A 23,238-nucleotide genomic window follows, 5' to 3' on the forward strand; every position below is an offset into this window, starting at 1 on the left:
CTTGTAAAGTGGAATCTCTGTCTACCCCTTACAAGCTCTATGACATCAAAGAGGAAGAGCCAGGACTGGGGACTTTCTATATTGGCTATGTTGGAAGTTCCCACTTACCCAGCACAACACTATTTCTGCAAGTCAGTGGTGAGGTGAACTGGTCTCCAGATGGGGGTAACCAGGCCACACAAAGCAATGTGGAGCCCAGACCTGGGAAGTGCACTGGATGGTTAAATAAATTATAGGCTTTTAAATTGGATTGCCGCCACACCCACCGCCCCCCATCCCCCAACCACCATATACAGGGAACCAGGTGTTGCGCACAGCAGTCCTGTGCACCAACCGACTAAGGTGGTTCCCAGACTCCCTAGCCACTTGTCTTTTCTGCAGCCTTGATGAGTCCGTGTTCCACGCCTACATAGGTTGTGCGAGGCTGCAGTCCCTTTTTGATTATTTGAAGGGGGCTGCTCCTCAGGCTTTGGTTGCACTTCAGCCTCACGCTCCTGATCGTTGGTGCGGAATGGGGTGGGCAAGGGAAAGACCTCCTTGTTGGCCTGCTCCTGGGCCTGGCCAAGGTGCCCATTAACTGGACCAGGCAGCGGGCGGTCGAGGGGGTTGTTCGACCCGACTGTCTGCCCCTCTTCCACAGCTACGTTTGCAGTCAGGTGTCCCTGAAGAGGGAGCACGCAGTGTTCACCTGTACACTAGAGGCCTTCCCTGACCAGTGGGCACTGCAGGGGCTGGAGCCCATCATCACCTGTGGAAAAAACGTTTGAATTAATTTGTTAAGTTTCCTTTGAAAGTTTTGTTCTTTATTACAGCGCCCCTTTAAGGGGCTTCTAATTAGTTAATTAGTTTATATTTGCATATTTGTTTTACAAAAGAACATATATAGGAAACTACGGTCAGAGGGGAATGGTCTGGTTGGTTCCCTCTCCACAACCCCACCCCCTCCACCTGAGAAGATAGGCAGGCACCAGCTTTTCCATCTTCAGGGAGCAGGTAAGGTACTGGAGAGGAGTTTGTCATAACTTGAGTGGCTCTCTGTAAATTAGATAGTCTCTTAAATGGCCTGTGCCATATGTCCAGTGTAAAATCCCAGAAACTCTGGCAGAGCTAATGCTGTGGGGTACCTCAGGGTATCATGCTGACAAAAACATTGAGATTGCTGCCTGTAGATTATTTTGGGCAAAAGCTTTGCAATTTTGTTTTGTTGCACCAGTTGATGAAGCCGCCACAGGAATGGAAAGTAGCAACATTCAATGCACCAAGAATATATTTTCCATGAACCAATTTTCGCCTTTGAAAATGCACAAAGCTTTTTCACTTATACAGTGCCTGTGTAAAAGACTTTCTGCAAATGTACAATATTTCTGCATCGCACAGTTGATGTGGAAGTAGGCGCGTCATATTTCTGGATTTTTAATTTCATGCGAAGTATTTTGCAAACGCGTTTATAATGAAATGCTGGGTTTTAAAACAAGTATTAAAAGCGTAACTGAACGATGGTTAAAATATTAATAAACTAGACATTGAAGTTGTTGCCTCAGAAATTGAAAATGCTTCTCAATTTGTTAACCTGTGTCAATAATTGATAAATAACTCGCATTCATTGTGTTGGAAAGTCCCCGATCCCATTGACTTGGCAGAGGCTGCCTGACAAAGCCCTTTCCCTCTGGTTGTGAACACGGGGATATTCAACCGCTACAGAAGGGGGAAAAATGTGTTCCTCTGGTGCCTGTTCAAGCGGCATCAAGAAGCGCCCCATCCGGCCAGCGACTCTGTCTGCCCCCGGGGAATCCACATAGCCTGCATCGCGGCATTGGAAGCCGCATTATGCCAATGAGTTTCTCCGATCAGGTTTTCAAACAAAATGATGCTAACTGCAGGCCTTCCCTGAGATTCAAATATGCTGAAGGGTAGATAGAAGCTTTGTCAAGCTAGACAAGGCGGTCCGCTGATTTGGAGAATAGTAATGTTCATGAAGTCGTGTTATTACTGATTGAATTAACTGAGGCTCGTCATAGGTGCTGTTCTTCTGTTCACCTGCTCCCTTGAGTATTTTGTTCTGGCTTTGACTCACTAAAGTGCAGACAATTTGCCTACTGAATGATTAAGGGACATGTGCAAAAGACACAAAGACACTCCTGCTCCGTTCGGCCCGCTAAAATGAAGGGACTGTCAGCTGTGAGCATCTCATGGTGCACAGCTCTCGCTTCACCTAGTTCAGTCCAAAAATGGCAGTAGACGTTCTGTGTACATTATCGGACTCTGCTTAGCATTTTAAATGGACCCACTGTCTAACTCAGCTGTTGGACTCTGACTGCCCAGTGGTAGTCCCAGGAAAACATCACCCTGACCACAATGATGTCATCAAAAGGACAAAGGTGAGGTGAGAGTGACTGCCCTTGACATCGAGGCCACATTTGACCAAGTGTGGCATTCAGGAGCACTACCAGAACTGTAGCCAATGGGAATCAGGGGGAAAACTCTCCACTGGTTGGAGCCATACCTAGCACAAAGGAAGATGGTTGTGGCTGTTGGAGGTCGGTCATCTCAGCTCCAGGACATCGCTGCAGGAGTTCCTCAGGGTAGTGTCCTTGGCCCAACCATCTTCAGCTGCTTCATCAATGACCTTCCTTCCATCATAAGGCCAGAAGTGAGGATGTTCGCTGATGATTGCACAATGTTCAGCACCATTCACAACTCTTCAGATACTGAAACAGTCCATGTCCAAATGCAGCAAGACCTGGACAATATCCAAGCTTGGACTGACCATTGGCAAGTAACATTCGTGTCACACAAGTGCCAGGCAATGACCATCTCCAACAAGAGAGAATCCAACCATCGCCCGTTGATGTTCAATGGCATTACCATCACTGAATCCCTCACTATCAACATCCTGGGGGTTACCATTGACCAGAAACTGAACTGGACTGGCCAAATAAATACTGTGGCTACAAGAGCAGGTCAGAGGCTAGGAATCTTGCGGTGAGTAACTCACCTCCTGACTCCACAAAGCCTGTCCATCATCCACAAGGCACAAGTCAGGAGTGTGACGGAATACTCCCCACTTGCCTGGATGAGTACAGCTCCCATAACACTCATGAAGCTTGACACTGTCCAGGACAAAGCAGCCCGCTTGATTGGCACCACATCCACAAACATTCACTCCCTCCAACGCCGATGCAGCAGTGTGTACCATCTACAAGATGCACTGCAAGAATTCACCAAGGCTCCTTCCACAGCACCTTCCAAACCCACAACCACTACCATATAGAAGAACAAGGGCAGCAGATAGATGGGAACACCACCATCTGGAAGTTCCCCTCCAAGTCATTCACCATCCTGACTTGGAAATATATCACTGTTCCTTCACTGTTGCTGGGTCAAAATCCTGGAACTCCCTTCCTAACAGCACTGTAGGTGTAGCTACACCATATGGACTGCAGTGGTTCAAGAAGGCACCTCACCGCCACCTTCTCAAGGGCAACTAGGGATGGGCAATAAATGCTGGCCCAGCCAGCGAAGCTCACATCCCGTGAATGAAAATTTTTTAAAAATCATGTCATGGCCTACCATTTTTGAGGCTCTCACTCCATTTCTGTCAGATGAGGTTTCAAAATTGGCTCAGATATCCTGTTTGTGAAGGGCGATGCATTGTTCCATTCTATGGGTTATGCAACCGTGTAAATGGGTATTGGGTAGTGTGAGTCACCTAATGTCACTGAACCGGAAAACACATCTATGACAGGCCAAATTTGTAACATTCTACAACCATAAACAACTGAAGTAATCTCGATCTTGGAATAAATATCAAAACAGAATGTAATTTTGATTTCCGTGCTGCAATTAAAGAAGAGCTAAAAGTGAACATTCACGTTAGAATACAAGGAATAGTAAACAACTCCACAGATGGCACAAATAGCTCAAAGATGTGCTCACATCTAATCCGTCCTTACACAGACATCTTCCACAGCCTGCCGGCCTGCCCATCATAGCGTCCAACTGGCTCTGTTGACCCTATCAGTAAGGTCGTTCCAAACATTAAGTTGTCAGGAAGCATTTCTTCATGCAAGCAGTCCTGAACTTACCTTCTGTCCGTTTGTACCTATATCCTCTTGCCCTGCAGTTATGATTTAACTTGAAATAGTGTTTATGATTAATCTTTTCTATTCTACTTAGTATCTATCCTATGGACTACTATAAGCTCCCACCCTCCACCCCCTCCCACTTTTTCTTCACCTCATTCCGAGGATGAAGAGTTCAGGTTTTCCTATCGCCTCCTCATTTTGATTCCATGGAATCAGCTTTATCCCATCCTCTGCCCTTGTACTGGTGCTTGAATGTTTCCAGGTAATTTGTATTTTTCAGAGAAGCTGACAGAGAATGGTTGGACCAATTGTTTTAAATATTTTCATCTACAGGATGAATTCAAGGAGTTTTCTATTCCTTTGTTTCACTTGCTAAGCAAGGAGTGATGAAACCCAGAGGGTCCATTGGAAATATGTCTCCCTGCTGTTCTTAATATTCCCATGATATGGTTTGTCTCCTTTGCGTATCTCGCTGATATCTGTCACATTTAGAAAATACTTCACAAAAGTCCATAAACAGGCTGATCAAATGGGCACCGTTATTAAAAGATGGACCATTTTGTTTTGTGCATAGGTATACAATATCATAAGTACTTAAGCAACAAAGGTCCTAAGACATTGTAACTGGCCTCAATATTCCAAGTCTAGAGGAAGGTAGAAATCATTCAAGATTACTGTGCCTGATCAGTATTCAAGTTAAAAGGTGCTCATGTGAATTTTGCAGATGAGAGCTGAATTGAGCTCAGCCAGAATTGTGTCCAGGATTGAATAGATTGCCTACATTCACCACCAAGGTCCACATTGGGAAAAATGGCCACTTAGAAAATAGGTGTAGATAAACTTGTATTCCAGCATGTGAAAAAGTTAGGGCAAAAAAGAAAGAAAAGATCTTTAATGCTGTTGATGAGCCAGTGCCTAATGCCATAGGCTTCAGCACTTTCCTGAGTTCATTATTTCAGCTACATTGCTGTGCAGAGTTGCTGAAGCATTTCCCCATAACAACTTGCATTTATATAGCACCTTAATGTAGTATAATGTCCCAAGGCACTTCACAGTGACATTATCAAATAAAATTTGACACTGAGCCATTTAAAGGAATATTAGAACAGGAAGGAAGCAGGTTTTAAGCAGCATCTTGAAAGAGGAGAGACAGGTGGAAAGGTTTAAGGAGGGAATTCCAGAGCTTAAGGCCTAGGCAGCTGAAGGAATGACGAATGTGCAGCAATTAAAATCAGCAATGCTCAAAGCAATCAGAAATAGAGAAGCGCAGAGAGGTCTAAGGATTGTAGGAGGTCACAGAAATAAGGTGGGGCAAAGCCACAATAGTATTTGAAAACAAGGATGAGAATTTTTAAAATTGGGCATTGCCAGACCAGCTGAGACCAGGATGATGGGTGAACAGAACTTGGTGTGGGTTAAGATAGGGGCAACTAAGTGGAAAAAGGAAGTAAGAGTGAGAGAGTCATAGAAATAATAGAAGGAAGCCATTAGTTCTACTGAGTTGATCATGTAAGCTGCAGAAGTTCACCCGAGCCTCTTTTCCCCTCCTTTCAGTGACTGAACTGAATTGAAGGCCTAAGAGCTGGCTTCCTGCCTAACTTTTTGACCACAAATGCTACAAGGTCAAGGGAAAGCAAAGGGCAGAGAAGCAGTGTGAAATTAGAGAAAATAAATCTCGAAAACAAATTTTAAAGAACTCTAGGAGAATTCTCTTAGCTTTCATCTGCCTAGATCATCCATTTCACAAGTTACCAGATGGGATAAAAGATATTCCAAAGCTGGAGCCCAGAGATGCCCCATAAATTACATTATTTAGAAAATGATTGGCGTCAAAGAAAATAATTTACCTGGTACTATATTGAGTTTAATGTCTATTCTGACATTAAAGTCTTACTTTTATGGTTAACATAGATCATTAAATGCAAACTTACTGTTCATGTAAAGCCCTGGCCTAACAGTGCATTGTTTAAATCCTGACAACTCGGGATTTTTTCCAACATTTCTGTTGAGCTACTTCACTGGATTTAAGTGGATTGAACTAGTCATCCAGGAAGCAACTTGCATCATCATCTGTGGAACACTCCATTCTCAGCAGGGGGAGCAAAGTAATTTCAGCAAATACATTAAAATACATTTTTTAAAACATTTTAGCAACTGAACATTTATTTTGAATAAGAGATCAATTGTATTTCCAAATTTTTAAATACGTCATTAGTAATGTTGGTGAAAAGGGGCATTAAGTAACTCAACTCTACAAACAAATCCCATCAAAAACATTGACAAATTATTAGCTTTGCTATTTGCATTAGAAGTGCAAATAATTAGTGGTAAATGATTTAATTTTTTAAAATATTATCTATTATTTTGGTTAAAAGATTTTTGACCTTTTCCCTCAAAATGGCAGTCTCCTGTGCTGTGGACTTCTGAATCATTTGAGCAGTGCTACCCTCTGTGCTCAGCTGCCATATGTTAAACCCTCTCTCAAAAAAAATGTTAACGAAATTGATTTTTATTTGTTCATAAGAAGTGGGTGACACTAGCAAGTTAGCTCTTAAAGCCCACACCTTGTTGCCCTGAAAATGTGGTACTGGGCTTTCTTCTTGAGCCACTGTAATTTTTGTAATGATGGCCTTTTGACAATGGTGTAAGGTAAAGTGAAACAAAAACAAAAATTGCTGGAAAAACTCAGCAGGTCTGACAGCATCTGTGGAGAGGAGAACAGAGTTAACATTTCGAGTCCGTATGACTTCTTCTTCAGTCATACAGACTCGAAATATTAACTCTTCTTTCCCTGCATAGACCTGCTGAGTTTTTCCAGCAATTTTTGTTTTTGTTTCAGATTTCCAGCATCCGCAGTATTTTGCTCTTATCTTAGTGAAAGGTAATGGCTCATTATCACTAGGTCCATCTTGTTCTTCTCCTTCTCAAAGATTGGTTAAGACTGAGTGCCTTGCTAGGTCAATTCAGAGGATATTAGCAGACAAACCCAAGAAGGGATAAACAGACCCCATTAGTGAACCAGATTTTACAATAATGTAGCAAGTTTCGTGCATCTTATTTTCTGTTGCAGGTTAACAGATTCATTGAACTTAATTTTAAAAGTTGCCCCGGTTAGATGTGAATTCACGACCTATCAGTTACTAGTGCAGTACCTTACCATGCTTACCTTGCTCAGGAGCAATCTTCCACACCAAATGTTAATGCAGCCCTAAACTGAGATATGAAGAGACAAAGTGATTGTCTTGAAAATAAATATCGATCTTTCATGTAAAACACATTCAATGCTGTTGAACTGTAATTTTGATTCAAAGTTCTAGGATTGAAGTACCAGGTCTGTACTGCAGATTTGAGGGATACACTTTATCACAGTGAATGTAAATGTAAGATTTCCAGCAATTTTGCTGTTTTACTCGCTTATGAAGATTTCATGATGCTTTATACAGTCCAGACAAATAATCTACTGTTCAAACACATGCACAAACATGTGAGTGTCACATGAAGAATTAGTCTCAGAATTTTCTCACCCTTTATAGTAAGCATTTATGTTCAGGAAGCCCTCCAGGGACGTTTAATTGTTTACTTAGAAAAATTGAACAGAGTGATATGATTAATATTCTATGATCAACAAGGAACAGACTAACCAGTTTGTACCAGGGATTATTTCATCCATCTAAAAGAAACACCATTCATATGTGGATTATTGTAGGACTTGATGCTTTCACTGGCACAAGGGGCAACAAATTAGCTGCAAGGCTACAAATCAAGCATAGGACTGATGATATCATAAATTGTAAAAAAACAAAAAGCTGAAATGATTTATGAATATTTGCAGAACCCTGACATTGAATTACTGTTTTAAACTTTGTTATTGTGTCTACTATCCAGGGAATACCTGGTATAAAAATAATCTACTTTTCTACATGTCAAGTGATGGGCACATTGAATGCAACTGCAATTGCATAGCTTAGGTGAAAAGTGTTAAGGTTCACTGTGATATATAACCAGAAGAAACACAGCATCACATGATAGGCACTGCAGTGAAATGAGATTGTTTTAATTTTCACCAGCAAGGTACCAGTATTGAGTTTATATTACATATAGAAATGTGTTCAGCAATATTACAAGACAGAAAGATCATTGAAGAACTCAGATGATACTCTAAATTGTGAATATTGACCAAGTTTGTAACCCCCATCTGACCTCTAAAGCCTGTATGATTATGGTCTTGGAATCGCTCCAATGCAGCTGTTTGTTTATACATATGTTTCCTCTCTTCTGCCATTGCCATTGGTTAATATTAGACGGTGATTCCGCAGGCAGAAGATGCTCTTCAGTACTTCATTCACATGGCCTTTCTTAATGGCTATGCCCAGTTAGACTATTCCACCACAGTGGCATCACAGCCAAACCTGATCCTGCTCCCGTCCAATGCCCACTTTGTCACACTTTCCAGCAGAACTAATTGAACAGCAATCAGAAGTGGAAACCCTGATTTTTTTTTCTCTAACCCAGGATGCTGAGGCAAATAGCACCATCATTACTGCTGGCCTGATAGAGACCAACTAACCTCACACGTACCATGGAATCGCTTGAGATCTTTGACTCAGTTGTACACTGTGCAGTCCATTCAACAGTTGAGCTATGTGAGGGATTTTTTTTAACATAATAATCTGTACAGTAAAATGAGTGTTTTTTAATATGATCCTTTTTATTTTAATACCTTTGTCAAGGTCAGCATGTAATTGATGTGGGGTGATTTCATGGGTAATGGATAAACAGTTATGATATAATCATTGCAAACCTATTAGAAAATAATTTGCAGTAGATCACTAGGAAGTTCAACATCAATATTAAACCCTTTGGCTAGTGACATTACCAGACTTCTGTTGCATTGGATGTAGCCCAGTAGTGGAGCAGGTGCTTTGCATGTATGGGTTTGTATGGTTGGGTTTGATCACTTGTAGTTCCATGAAAATCCGGAAACAAATTTAAAATGAATCCAAAGTTCAACTTTAATCAGTGGCAGTGCATAAGGAAATTTTATATTTAAGTACTCCTTCAGAGACTTGTGCATCATTGCGGGAGTAGTGCACTGTCAGAGGTGCCATCTCTTGGATAACATGTTAACTGAGGCCTGGCCTTCCCTCTGTGATGGATGTGAAAGATCTCATGGCAAAATTGAAAGATGAGTTCTCCTGCTATATGGTTAAACTGTTATCCCTCTACAAAATTACTAATGCAGGTTATCGGGTCAGTATCTCATTGCTATTTGAGGGACCTTGCGTACACAGGTTGACTACATTTCAAAAATTACTTCATTAACTGTAAAGCACTTTGTGATGTCCTGATAAGTGATGTAGAAATAAAAATTCTTGCCTTGCTATTGAAATGAATGGGTGATGCTGTTATCAAATCGCCTATTCCTACTGCTCCAGAGGTGGCGCTGCAAACCTTTTCATTTGTTTTGTCAGCTTTTTCTGCTGTCTCCTGTCTCAATCCTCAATCACTTCAGAATCTCTCGTCCATCCTATTGTTGTTATCCGCCTTGCTCTGTACCCATTTGTTATTCTGTCTGACTAACTGAAAGCAACACCACAGGAAGTTCACTAATGTAACATTTTTAAATCATCTCCAGGTAACTCCTTAAATGTAACATTTTTAAATCATCTCCAAACTCTAAATGTCATCCTACATGGGTCCTGTACAATGCACAATCAATCTGACAAACACCAGTTCCTGGTTTCCAGTTTTCTATAAATTCTCAGTAAAACTGATTCAAAATTATAAGCATAATTTGGAGATTATAGTGACAACTTTCAAATCCTGCATATGTATAATAATTACAAAACAAGTAGTCTAAATTTGGAAAACTAAATATTGTAAACAAAAATGGAAAAGACGTGAGATATGTTTTTATTGATAGTTACTCTTAATAAATTGAAACATTGCAAACAAGTTCCATTTTTACTCTTTCCATTATCAGCAATGCAAACATGTTCACTTGTTCATGGACTGTCAGACTGTGCTGGCTGCTGATGAGTACATCTTTGTCTTGATGCACTTTTCCATGTCACATATTGATCTAGTCACAGTTATAGTGTGACCAGATCAGTCATAAGACTTAAATCTTATATTTCAGTCGCTCCTGTTTCCAAGTAGCTGATATGAAGGGATATGAAAGCTGTTAAGTAGGAGATTTTTTAAAAATTGTCTTATCTGTTCATGGGATATGGGCATCGCTGCTAAGACCAGCATTTATTGTCCATCCCAAATTGCTCTTGAGAAAGCAGTGGTGAGCTGCTGCCTTGAACCCATACAGTACTTGTGATGTAGGTACACCCACAGTTCTGTTAGAGAGGGAGTTTCAGAATTTTGCCTCAGCAAGGCTGATGATATATTTCCAAGTCAGGATGGTATGTGACTTCGAGGGGAAATTGGAGAGCATTTCGTCACCATCCTGATTTATCTCTTGTAGATTTTGAACAGGCTTTGGAGAGTCAAGAGATGAGTTGCTCACTGCAAAATTCCCAGCCACTGACCTGTTCTTGTGGCCACAATATGTATGAGGCTGGTCCAGTTCAGTTTCTGGTCAATGGTAACTGCCAGAATGTTGATAGTGGGGGATTCAGCGATGGTAACGCCATTGAATGTCAAGGGAGATGGTTGGATTCTCTCTTGTTGGAGATGGTCATTGCCTGGTACTTGTGTAGGATGAATGTCGCTTGTCACTTATCAGACTGAGCCTGAATATTGTCCAGGTCTTGCTGCATATGGATGCAGACTACTTTGGTAGCTGAGGAGTCGTGAATGGTGCTGAACATTGTGCAATCATCAGCGAACATCCCCACTTTTGACCTAATGGTGGAGGGAAGGTCATTGATGAAGCAGCTGAAGATGGTTGAGCCTAGGACATCAGCTTGAGGAACTCCTGCAATGATGTCCTAGGACTGAAATGATTGACCTCCAACAACCACAACCATCTGCTAGGTATGACTCCAGCCAGTGGAGAGTTTTCCCCGATTCCCTTTGACTCCGGTTTTGCTAAGGTACCTTGATGCCACACTCAATCAAATGCTGCCTTGTTGTCAAGGGCAGTCACTCCCACCTCACCTCTGGATTTCCACTCTTTTTTCCATATTTGGACCAAGGCTGTAATGAGGTCAGGAGCTGAGTGGTCCTGGAAGAACTAAACTGACTGTCAGTGAGCAGATTTTTGTAAGTGCCACTTCATAACGCTGTCAATGACACTTTCCATCATTTTGCCGACAATTGAGGGTAGACTTATGGGTTGTAATTAGCTAAATTGGATTGATCCTGCTTTTTGTGGTCAGGACATATCTGGGCAGTTTTCTACATTGTCAGATAGATGCCAGTGTTGTAGCTGTACTGGAACAGCTTGGCTAGGTGTGCCGCTAGTTCTGGAGCACAGTATTACAGCTGGGGTGTTGCCAGGGCCTTTGCAACATCCAGTACCTTCAGCTGTTTCTTGATATCATGTGGAGTGAATTGAATTGGCTGAAACTGGCATCTCTCATGCTGGGGTCCTGCAGAAGAGGCTGAGATGGTTCATCCACATGGCACCTCTGGCTGAAGATGGTTGCGAATGCTTCAGCCTTGTTTTTTTCACTACCATGCTGGCCTCCTCTATCATTCAAAGTGGGGATATTCATGGAGCCTCCTCCTCCCATTAGTTGTTTAATTGTCCTCTACCATTTGCAACTGTATGTGGCAGGGCTGCAGAGCTTTGCTTGGACTCATTGTTTGTGCGATTGCTTAGCTCTGCCTATTGCATGTTGCTTCTACTGTTTAGCATGCATCTTGTCCTGTGTTATAGCTTCACCAGGTTGGCACTTCATTTTTACATATGCTGCTCTTGTCATGGGCAAGAATTTTCCTGTCGGTGAGAGGGGGCGGGGCCCGCTCGACGACACAATGACATCGGGTGGCACTCCCGACGTGACCCCGCGTCATTTGCATTTTCAGGTCGGCAGGGGCAGAGCCAAGTCAGCTGTGCGCCCGCCGACCTGTCAATGGCCTATTGAGGCCATTCAAAAAACAATTAAAGCAATTAGTGGACCTGCCCGTCCAACCTTAAGGTTGGCGGGCAGGTTGGGAGCGCTGGCGGCCACCTGAAAAAGCATGAAACTTCATCCATGGGCAGGATGAGGTTTCATGACTGAATTTAAAAATTAACATTCACTTTTACTTAAAGTTATGTCCTTGTCCCAACTCATGTGACATTGTCACATGAGAGGACATGGATGGTAAATGAAATTTTTGAAATAAAAACTTTTTCCCTTTGGGAACCGATCTTCCTGAGGCAGCACTTAGTCTCAGAGAGATCGGAGCTCACTTCCGCATTTGCCATCCCCCCCGCCCAACACAGGGAGCACACAGTAATTCCATATGGACCTTAATTGGTCCACCCATGGAAAATGGTGCCACGCCCCCAATTGGGGGCGCCAATCAGAGGGGCGCCTGCCCATGCCCACTCCCGCACTTTCCTCCCCCGACGGAGGGAAAATTTTGCCCATGGTCTCCTACACTTTCATTGAACCAGGGTTGGTTTCCTTGCTTGATGTTAATGGTAGAATGAGGGATATGCCAGGCCATGAGGTTACAGATTACAGTGGAATACAATTCCCCTGCTGCCATAGTCCACAGCACCTAATGGATGCCCAATTTTAAGCTGCTTGATCTTTTCTGAATCTATCCTATATCCCATTTAGCATAATGGCAGTGCCACACAGCAAGATGGAGGATATCTCATGTGTGAAGATGGGACATCATCATCATGAGGACTGTGCAGTGATCACTCCTACCGTTACTGTCGTAGACAGATGCATCTGTGACAGTTAGATTGGTGAAGACAAGGTCAAGTAGGTTTTTGTCATGTGTTGGTTCTCCTACTGCCTCCTATAAGCCCAGGCTGGCAGATATGTCCTTGAGGACTCAGCCAGCTCAGTCAGTAGTGCTGCGACCGAGCCACTCTTGGTGGACATTGAAGTACCCCACCCAAAGCATATTTTATGTCTTTGCTACCCTCAGTGCTTTTTTCAAGTGCTGTTCAACGTACAGGAGCACTGATTCATCAGGGAAGGTGGTAGGTGGTAATCAGCAGGAGATTTCCATGCCCATGTATGACCTGAGGCCATGACACTTCATGAGACCCTGAGTTAATGTTAAGGACTCCCAGGGCCACTGCCTCCCAACTGTATACCACTGCATCACTACCTCCGGTGGGTCAGTCCTGCTGGCGGGACAGGACACACCGAGGGATGCTGTTAGAGGAGTCTGGGGCATAGGCTGTAAGGCGCAAATCTGTGAGTATGACTACAGTCTGCTGGGGCAGCTCTCCCAATTTTGGCATAAGTCCCCAGATGTTACTGAGGAGGACTTCTCAGGGTCAACTGGGCAGGGTGTATTTATATCTTATCTGATACCTAGGTCGATGCCAGGCGGTCTGTCCTGTTTTATTCTTATTTGACTGATACAACTCAGTGGCTTGCTGGGCCATTTCAAAGAGCAGTTAAGAGTCATCCACATTGCTGTGGGTCTGGAGTCACATTTAGTCCACACTGGGTAAGAACGGCAGATTTCCTTCCCTGAGGGGCATGAGTGAACGAGTTGATTTCTCACTACAGTCCGGTCGCTACACAGTCACAGTTAGACATACTCATTTTTTAATTCCAAATTTATTAACCTAATTGAATTTAAATTCCCTCAGCTACCATGATTGGATTTGAATTCATGTCTCCAGATGATTGGTTACGATTATAAATTTTAAGTTAAAAAAGTTTACAGTAGATCAGGTTACATACAAAGAAAAAATGATATTAGAGTTGAAGTAATGAAAAAAGAAAAATGGCAAAATAGAAAGATGAGCAAGCACATACATAACATTTTAAATTTTGATTTAAAATTGCACCCGTTCATCAGCATATGATAAGTCATATCAGAGGAATACAGATGGATGCAACAGATGTCAGACCCAAGTAATTTTGTCAATTATCCAATTTTCCCAGGAACACAAAGATAATTCATCTAGTCATTTTTTTCTCCTTTCAGAGTGTTTATCCTTGGCATACCAACATACTTTGCATAAAATTCAGCAGGCCTACACCTGCCCATACATGTAACAAAATGCAGATGATTTTGCAGAATTGTCAATGAGCCCATCTAGCTAATCTCCTCAGAAACTGACTTCCTTTACCCACATCCCCCATTTAATAGTCCGACCCTAAACCCCATTCACTACTTTTAACTATGCCTCGAATGAGATCATTTCGAACATCGACATTGCATTATCTCCTTTCTGTTGAGGGGAAAAATATATTAGGTGATAATTGTGACCTGAAAGGCGACCAAGATGTTGGTTAATCATAATTCATTAATACTTGAATAACACTTATGCCCAATAGCTGTACTTAAATAATAAAAATTTTAAAAAGACAATTGACAAAGACAGATTTGCAAATTGCAAAGTAAGTTTTTTTCCATTTCCTAGTGAAAGAATAGGGCCTATTTTGGTAGTGTCTACTTCCCTTTCTAATGATTAGACTATTGATAAAGAATTTGAAGAGAAACCTAAAACCATGACCTATTTATCATTCACAACTTAACCAGTTCAATGTAGATTTTGTGGGACTGTTTTAAAAAAATATTTTTATGGTGTAGCATGTCAGGTAACATCACTGGGCCATATAAAGTACAATTTATCATCAATGCATATCAATATATTTCAAACATACATTGAAAGTCCTGTAATTCCTTCAATTTTTGACAGTACAGATCACATGCTTATAAGCTCTCAAAGCAAAACAATATTAGTAGAACTGTCCGGTAATAATCCTGCTAAAGGGCTCAGTACAACGGGTTATCATGACAAGAGTACAGTGTACATTGTAACAGCAGAATAAGATTGAACTCACTGTAAATGCCGCTGTTCATTTTACTCCCTTAGCTTTAGTTAAATTTGTTGAAATGGCTATGGATTTCAATAGCTGACACTAGAAACTGAAATTTAGATCTATATGTATATTTCCTAATATTTTCAAGTTAATTCAAGTGGTGTTTCTGCATTTTATTTTCTAAATGCTTGGTGAAAAAATTAACTTAATCGAATAGTTTATGAAGGAAGTCACGCTCCTATACATCTCAAATATACAATAGTGTTCGCAGTGTTGGAAAGCCATTACAGGACTGGAAAAAGAGACTGCTATCAGTGCACTAGAATTGCAGTTTATTTCAAATTAAGTGTTAACCCAACAAGGTTGCAATGCTCATGCAGCATTCATAAGTCTTTCATTGTCCAATATTTCCCCAAAATATATAAAAAATGATAAGTAGTGTGAGGATATTTGCAATGGGCTTTAGTATTGCAAACAAATGTTTGTAGTAAACAAAAGTACTGATGAAACCTAGTGCCATACTAAGAACTAAACCTCTAAAGTGTTAAGGCTATTTAAGAGACTGACTGGCACACAGCATTCCTTTAAAATAAAAGTAGTGGTGATCTTATTAAGTTTAGTTCTGTAATTCATCATATCAAGGAGGAATTTAAAAGAATATGTAAATGCTGATATAGGAAGAAATTAAGTGTTCTTATTAGATTATGGCTACAGTATTTTTTCAAGTGACGTGACTCAATCTTATCTGAAGCCTATTAGAACAAGTTGTTTTTGACTGCTTCCTCTGCATGAATTAGGTGATGCTGGGAGATTGGACTACTCTTCCCTGTATAGTTCCTCAGTGTAGTGAATGAACCCTTTCTCACTTCCTATAACTGAAGTGTTTTGCAACTTAACTTCAATAACAAAAATATAACCTACATTCCAATTGGAGCACTGGAATAAAGCAGTCCAGGATGAATGTAGGTCATGTAAACCATAGTAGCTATGTTTCTTCAGTGGCACTTACCATTCTAGGCACAATGGCCGACACCAACTGGTCCATGTTACTGATCCATTATGTAAGTTATAGTGAATAAAAATAATGTTTAAGTTGCTCAGAGTTACAAGTCCTAGCTTAAATAGGAATATTATTTCTACATCTTCCAGTGCTTTGCTGATGTTGCCCTATAACCAGCCCCAAAGAGATGGCCAAGAGTTATTTTTTCTCTTACACCACGGCGAACAGCCTGACCTTTGAACCATGCCTCTTGAAGTATAAGTCAGTTCCCTATACTTGGAGGACATACAATTTGCATGAAGGTACATCTTATATTCAAGATTTTATAGTATTTCAAATGTGTTATTTACTCACAACAATTCAATTCACTTATTCACTATGGTTAGGTTAGAGAAAGAGAAAAAGCATAAGGAGTCATCTCAACTGATTCCAGTATTGTAAATGACTGTTATTTACAGTAAATGTGTTTGATGTGAAGGGTTAGATGACTGTAGGGTGAACCAGATGGCAGGCTGTTCCAGTTAATGGCTGTGGATATAGTTCTCTCATTCTCTTTGGAACGATGTTCCCTTTTGTTTTCACTATAATGTACCTAATGTTGAAATATTATATTATTTGACAGTAATCTTTAAAGCTTGAATGTTGTAGCATTTCTGAACCAAAACTAAAAATTGGAATAAGGTTAGAATTTTAATTTAATTCATGAGCATCACATTAATCAGTGCTCTTCACTCCTGCATCTTCCTCCAGTTTGTCTTTAAACATTCACTCTTGTAAACTGCTGCTTGTAATTTTGCTTCAGCAAGAAACCACATTTATATAATGGCTTCAAAGTGGAAATATGCCAGCATACTTGGCATAGGGATGGGTGGGAAGAAAAAAAAAAGTTAAAGAAATAAAGGGATATTTGCTGAGCTGTGATACAAAATCTAGGGCTGGTGGCCAAAAGGTCTGCCAAAAAGATTTTTGAAGAAACAGGGGGTTTTAGGCAAGTAGTTTTGAGGCAGCTGAAGGCTCTGTCACCAAGGGCTGGACAAAAGGAGGGGAGTGTATAAAAAAACTGCACTGAAAGACCAACGAGGGTGGGACAAATGTGAGACTGAAGGAGGCTGCTGAGTTTGGATGGAGTGGGGACATAGATGGATTTTGCAGCTGCCATGGGAGAAACAAGGTACATTTTTGAATGCTGCAAAGGTCTCTAAGGATTAATAAAAGTTCATAGTAATCACACTCCAATTTTGTGCTCAGTGCTTATTCTAAAGTAGTTATTTCTTGTGGTCATGTAACCACAGTGTTAATATATTCCTTTTCCCTTTGTGTTCTGTTTTTACCAAAATAAAGGTAATGTGTTGGGCAATGTCATAAGATTTTCCCACCAGTCAGATCTAGATGTTAGTAAGTATATTAATAATATTATTGGTGTATTAATGGGATTGTTTCATGTCTGTGAAAGGTTAGCTGCGTATTGGGTTTTCACCAGTAACCAAGGACATCATCCAACAGGAGGCTCTTTAACCTTGAGCATAAATAAAACCTCTCTTGTTTGGCAAATCGACCAGGATTCTACTGAGCATCCCAATGGACCAGTACACCCCTATAACTAAACTGTAACTCATGAGTTGTAAGTCAGCGACTTTTCTTTCAACAGTCTTGTTCATTTTCCTGATAAGACTCCAAAATCTGCAGTATCCTCTACTTTTGGTGGTCCCATATTGTTATTCCAACAGTATTTGGAGGGATCGTCAGATTTGTGATGAGTTGGCTATACAAGGACACAATAGGAGCAGTGCATAGAGTGACCAGATATCCCATTTTTAAAGGAACGATCCCGTATTTCAGCCCTATCAAAGGTGCCCTCTTTTTTTCTTAAAAAGTAGCAAATTGTCCCATATTTTCTGCTTCCTGATGTCTATTGCATTTTGTAACACCTGATGTCACCAAATTGCTTTAGTTCCAGAAACAAACCTGAGGGTAAGCAAGGGGGTTGTGTAATTTTGCAATATTATTCCAACACGAAGACTCTACAAAAATGATGCACCATCAGTGGCAAGTTAAGGATGAAATCAAATTGAAAGAAAAGGTGTTACAATGCTATGGAGGTTAGTAGTGGGCTAGAATATTAGGAACATTTTAGAAACCAGCAAAGGATGACTTAAAAAAAGAGGGAAAATTAGAATATGAGTGTAAACTAGCAAGAAATATAAAAACAGACAGTAAAAGCTATTACAAATATATGAAAAAGAAGGGGGAGAGTAGCTAAATTAAATTTTGTTCCCTTAGGGGAAGAGACTTGGAATTAATAATGGGAAACAAGGAAATAGCAGAGACTTTGAACAAGTATTTTGTATCTGTCCACACAGTAGAAGACACAAAAGCATCCCAAAAATAGTAGAAAATCAAGGAACAAAGGGGTTGGTGGGGGAGGAGCTTCAAACAACTCCTATCACTTGATCTTAATTTAAACATTTGTATAGCGAAGTCCTGATTGATTGCTGTTGAACTCGGTCGAATGTGAATAATTTTACCAGGTGCCCCGTGTTCCGAACAGGGGAATATGGTTAGCCTAGCAGCACGGCAAATGGCTGAGACTATGAATGCGATACACAGAGGTTTATGCTTTCTGTTAATTTTAATTGGTGTAAAAGACTAGAACTGGGAGCTGTGAATATAAGCACCTTTCCAGAGGCCGACATTCACCATTTCATTTAGACATGTTTTTATCTTAGACATTAGGCCTTTGACTGGCTTACAAAACGGTGACAATCAAGATTACAGCATTCTGTTTCATGCCTCCAAATAGTTTCACAAATGTACAAGATTGACCTTTGCAGTCAGTGCTGAGAAGAGTTGGGTCAGTACGAAAGATGGCAAGACGATTTAGAGAAGGCCAAATCCTCTTAAAGTGCTTTATGGGAGAGATATGGTGGAGGCCGCCAAGTCCAGAGCGGAGCGAGTTTTAATCTCGCTATTTTTCCACGAGAAACTGGAATGAGTACGGAAGAGTTGCCCCATTCTGTCTGTTTGTGATACCTGTAAGGCTTGGCTATTTGACTCTCCCTTATACTGTTGACTGAAATCGATTGAAAAAAAAAATCCATCAAACAAATAAAGGGAAATCCAGATATAAAATATTTTCTCCTGCAATCAAGGCGTGAATTAATAATACAGGGAACAATGGCTCGTAAATAAAATGCTAGTTTTGATTACTCTGAGATACTGCAACGTTGTCAACCTGTAAGCTTTAGTCAAAAACTGACTGACATAAAGTCATGGTCATGCAGCACTAGAGACCATCCGGCCCATCGGGCCTTTGCCGGCTCTTTGATACTAGATGTCACCGACAGCCAGCACTCATTGACCTAACTGCTTCACTGCCGCTATTTCAAACACAAGGACGTGAATGCCGTGCGCCTGAAAGGCTAATTTCACAAAAAATGTTTAAACCTGCCCCGCTCAAAACATGAATTCAGGCCATGTGTGAGGAAGAATGAAACAACTTTACTCAAAGATCGTGAGAAATAAACGACCTTATGAATCATTTTACATTATTATATGTTATGAATCACTATCTGGAGGCCAGCGGCTGGGGAGAGATGCCGGGTAAAACAAATGAAATTAGGTCGCCTCTAAAGAGTTTAAATTGAGAAGATTATACCTCTCCATAATCGTGGCATTCAAAACGTTTCTTCGTCCCAAGTGAAATTCTGTGATCAGAATGTATCTTAAAATACGGTAATCTCGGTAAACCTGTAAAATGCAACATTGTTGGTGAACTTAAGTCATTAAATGTAGTTCCCGCGAAAAAGGTAATCGGAATATACTGTATAACAATTTCTGTGAGAGAATTTGAAAACATCAATCTCTTTATAGGTAATTTGTTATGTTATCGAGGATTACTATAATTAATATTGTATTACGCAGAAGGTGGCTGCATAGATTAGATCTGATACTGAAATTAGCTCATCGGAATTCTTTATGTATCATCTTGAAAAGGGTTTAAATTCTGCTGTGCATTTCGCTCGAATGAGAAATTTACATAGCAACAATATACTTTACAAAGCGGAAAGTCTATTTCCTGAAACAGCTTCAACCCCTGTTGGAAAGAGATTATTTAGATTATAATTATGAAGCATTTTACAGTAGATTTGCCAGAATTCTTTTTGGTTTGCAAGGGTTAAATTACCAGGAGAGACTACGCAAACTAGGATTTTAGCCCCCTGCAGTTTTAGATGGTTCAGGGGTGATTTGGATAAAAGGTTTCAAGATATTAAGGGTGGATTGAGAGAAACTGTTTCTGCTAGCTGGAAAGTCCCGGATTAGTGAGCAAAATCAAAAAATTAGAACCAGACAGGCCTTTGAAGGGTGAAATGAGGAAACACTTCTTCAGGAAAAGGATTGGAGGAGGTTGGAACTCTCTTCCATAAAGGACAATTGATGCTCGACCAATTGTTGTTTTTAAAACTGAGATTGATAGGTTTTTCAAAACAAAAACAGAAAAAGAAATACCTGGAAAAACTCAGCAGGTCTGGCAGCATCGGCAGAGAAGAGCACAGTTGACGTTTCGAGTCCTCATGACCCTTCAACAGAACCAAGTAAAAATAGGAAAGGGGTTTATAAACTGTTTTAAGGGTGGTGGGGGGGGCGTTGTTGGGACGAGAAGCCAGTGATAGGTGGAGATAACCAAAAGATGTCACAGACAAAAGGATCAAAGAGGTGTTGAAGGTGGTGATATTATCTAAAGGAATGTGCTAATTAAGAGTAGAAAGCAGGACAAACAAGGTACAGATGGCTCTAGTGGGGGTGGGGTGGGATGAACGAATACTAAAAAGGTTAAAAGGTAGAGATAAAACAATGGGTGGAAATACATTTTAAAATAATGGAAATAGGTGGGAAAAGAAAAATCTATATAAATTATTGGAAAAAACCAAAAAGGAGGGGAAAGAAACGGAAAGGGGGTGGGGGTGGAGGAGGGAGTTCAAGATCTAAAATTGTTGAACTCAATATTCAGTCCAGAAGGCTGTAAAGTGCCTAGTCAGAAGATGAGGTGCTGTTCCTCCAGTTTGCGTTGAGCTTCACTGGAACAATGCAGCAAGCCAAGGACAGACATGTGGGCATGAGAGCAGGGTGGAGTGTTGAAATGGCAAGAGACAGGGAGGTCTGGGTAATGCTTGCGGACAGACTGAAGGTGTTCTGCAAAGCGGTCACCCAGTCTGCGTTTGGTCTCTCCAATGTAGAGGAAACCGCATTGGGAGCAACGAATGCAGTAGACTAAGTTGAGGGAAGTGCAAGTGAAATGCTGCTTCACTTGAAAGGAGTGTTTGGGCCCTTGGACGGTGAGGAGAGAGGAAGTGAAGGGGCAGGTGTTGCTACTTCTGCGGTTGCATGGAAGGGTGCCGTGGGAGGGGGTTGAGGAGTAGGGGGTGATGGAGGAGTGGACCAGGGTGTCACGGAGGGAACGATCCCTACAGACTGCCATGGGGGGGGATGAAGGGAAGATATGTTTGGTGGTGGCATCATGCTGGAGTTGGCGGAAATGGTGGAGGATGATCCTTTGAATGCGGAGGCTGGTGGGGTGATTAGTGAGGACAGGGGGGACCCTATCATGTTTCTGGGAGGGAGGAGAAGGCGTGAGGGCGGATGCGCGGGATATGGGCCAGACACGGTTGAGGGCCCTGTCAGCCACCGTGGGTGGAAAACCTCGGTTAAGGAAGAAGGAGGACATGTCAGAGGAACTGTTTTTGAAAGTGGCATCATCAAAACAGATGCAACGGAGGCGAAGGAACTGGGAGAATGGGATGGAGTCCTTACAGGAAGCGGGGTGTGAGGAGCTGTAGTCGAGGTAGCTGTGGGAGTCGGTAGGCTTGTAATGGATATTGGTGGATAGTCTATAACCAGAAATTGAGACAGAGAGGTCAAGGAAGGGAAGGGAAGTGTCAGAGATGGACCATGTGAAAATGATGGAGGGGTGGAAATTGGAAGCAAAATTAATAAAATTTTTCCAGGTCCCGACGAGAGCAAGAAGCAGCACCAAAGTAATCATCGATGTACCAGAGAAAGAGTTGTGGGAGGGGGCCGGAGTAGGACTGGAACAAGGAATGTTCCACATACCCCATAAAGAGACAGGCATAGCTGGGGCCCATGCGGGTACCCATAGCCACACCTTTTATTTGGAGGAAGTGAGAGGAGTTAAAGGAGAAATTGTTCAGTATGAGAACAAGTTCAGCCAGACGGAGGAGAGCAGTGGTGGATGGGGATTGTTCGGGCCTCTGTTCGAGGAAGAAGCGGAGAGCCACCAGACCATCCCCGTGGGGGATGGAGGTGTAGAGGGATTGGACATCCATGGTGAAGAGGAAGCGGTTGGGGCCAGGGAACTGGAAATTGTTGATGTGACGTAAGGTGTCAGAGGAATCACGGATGTAGGTGGGAAGGGACTGGACAAGGGGAGAGAGAAGGGAGTCAACATAGCGAGAAATGAGTTCCATGGGGCAGGAACAGGCTGACACGATCGGTCTGCCGGGACAGTCCTGTTTGTGGATTTTGGGTAGCAGGTAGAAGCGGGCCGTCCGAGGTTGGGCGACTATCAGGTTGGAAGCTGTGGGAGGAAGATTTCCAGAGGAGATGAGGTCAGTGACTGTCCTGGAAACAATGGCTTGATGTTCAGTGGTGGGGTCATGGTCCAGGGAAAGGTTGGAGGAAGTGTCTGCGAGTTGACGCTCAGCCTCTGCGACGTAGAGGGTAAAGGGTAGAGCCCCCCCCCCCCACCTTAAACCAGCTTATATTTCACCCCTTTCCTATTTTTACTTAGTTCTGTTGAAGGGTCATGAGGACTCGAAACGTCAACTGTGCTCTTCTCCGCCGATGCTGCCAGACCTGCTGAGTTTTTCCAAGTATTTCTGTTTTTGTTTTTGTTTTGGATTTCCAGCATCCGCAGTTCTTTGCTTTTATCTGTTTATTGATAGTTTTTTGTCGGCTGATGTTATCAAAGGCAAATGGGATAAAAGGCGGGTATGTGGAGCTAAATTGCAAATCAGCCATGATCTCACTGAATGTCCCGTTCCTGTTTCGATGTTCCTATTACCAAGAGAATGTGCTGTTTAGTCTTTGAGGCAGAAAAGATGGAGAGCCACTCATGTTATCATGAAAACACTCATAGAGTCACGTCTTTAACAGCCGTGCCTTACTGAGACGTTCACACAATCACTTACCCAGGAATGGGGGAGAGACGAAGCAACCTTTACAGATG

General features: G+C 41.7%; 1 protein-coding gene across 2 annotated transcripts in view; it reads left to right on the forward strand.

The window, feature by feature from the left end:
* cdkn2a/b (cyclin-dependent kinase inhibitor 2A/B (p15, inhibits CDK4)) overlaps positions 1-23,238 on the forward strand; it is a 63,902-nt gene that overhangs the window by 17,722 nt on the left and 22,942 nt on the right. The window contains exon 2 of one of the 2 annotated variants that reach the window (XM_078569439.1): positions 16,145-16,297. The exons of the other annotated variant lie outside the window; for it this stretch is intronic. The gene's annotated coding sequence lies outside the window, so the exon portion shown is untranslated. The remainder of the gene's footprint in view (positions 1-16,144; positions 16,298-23,238) is intronic. 2 annotated transcript variants of the gene reach the window in all.

Source organism: Cetorhinus maximus, chromosome 2 (assembly GCF_964194155.1).
Source record: "Cetorhinus maximus chromosome 2, sCetMax3.hap1.1, whole genome shotgun sequence".
Lineage (NCBI taxonomy): Eukaryota > Metazoa > Chordata > Chondrichthyes > Lamniformes > Cetorhinidae > Cetorhinus > Cetorhinus maximus.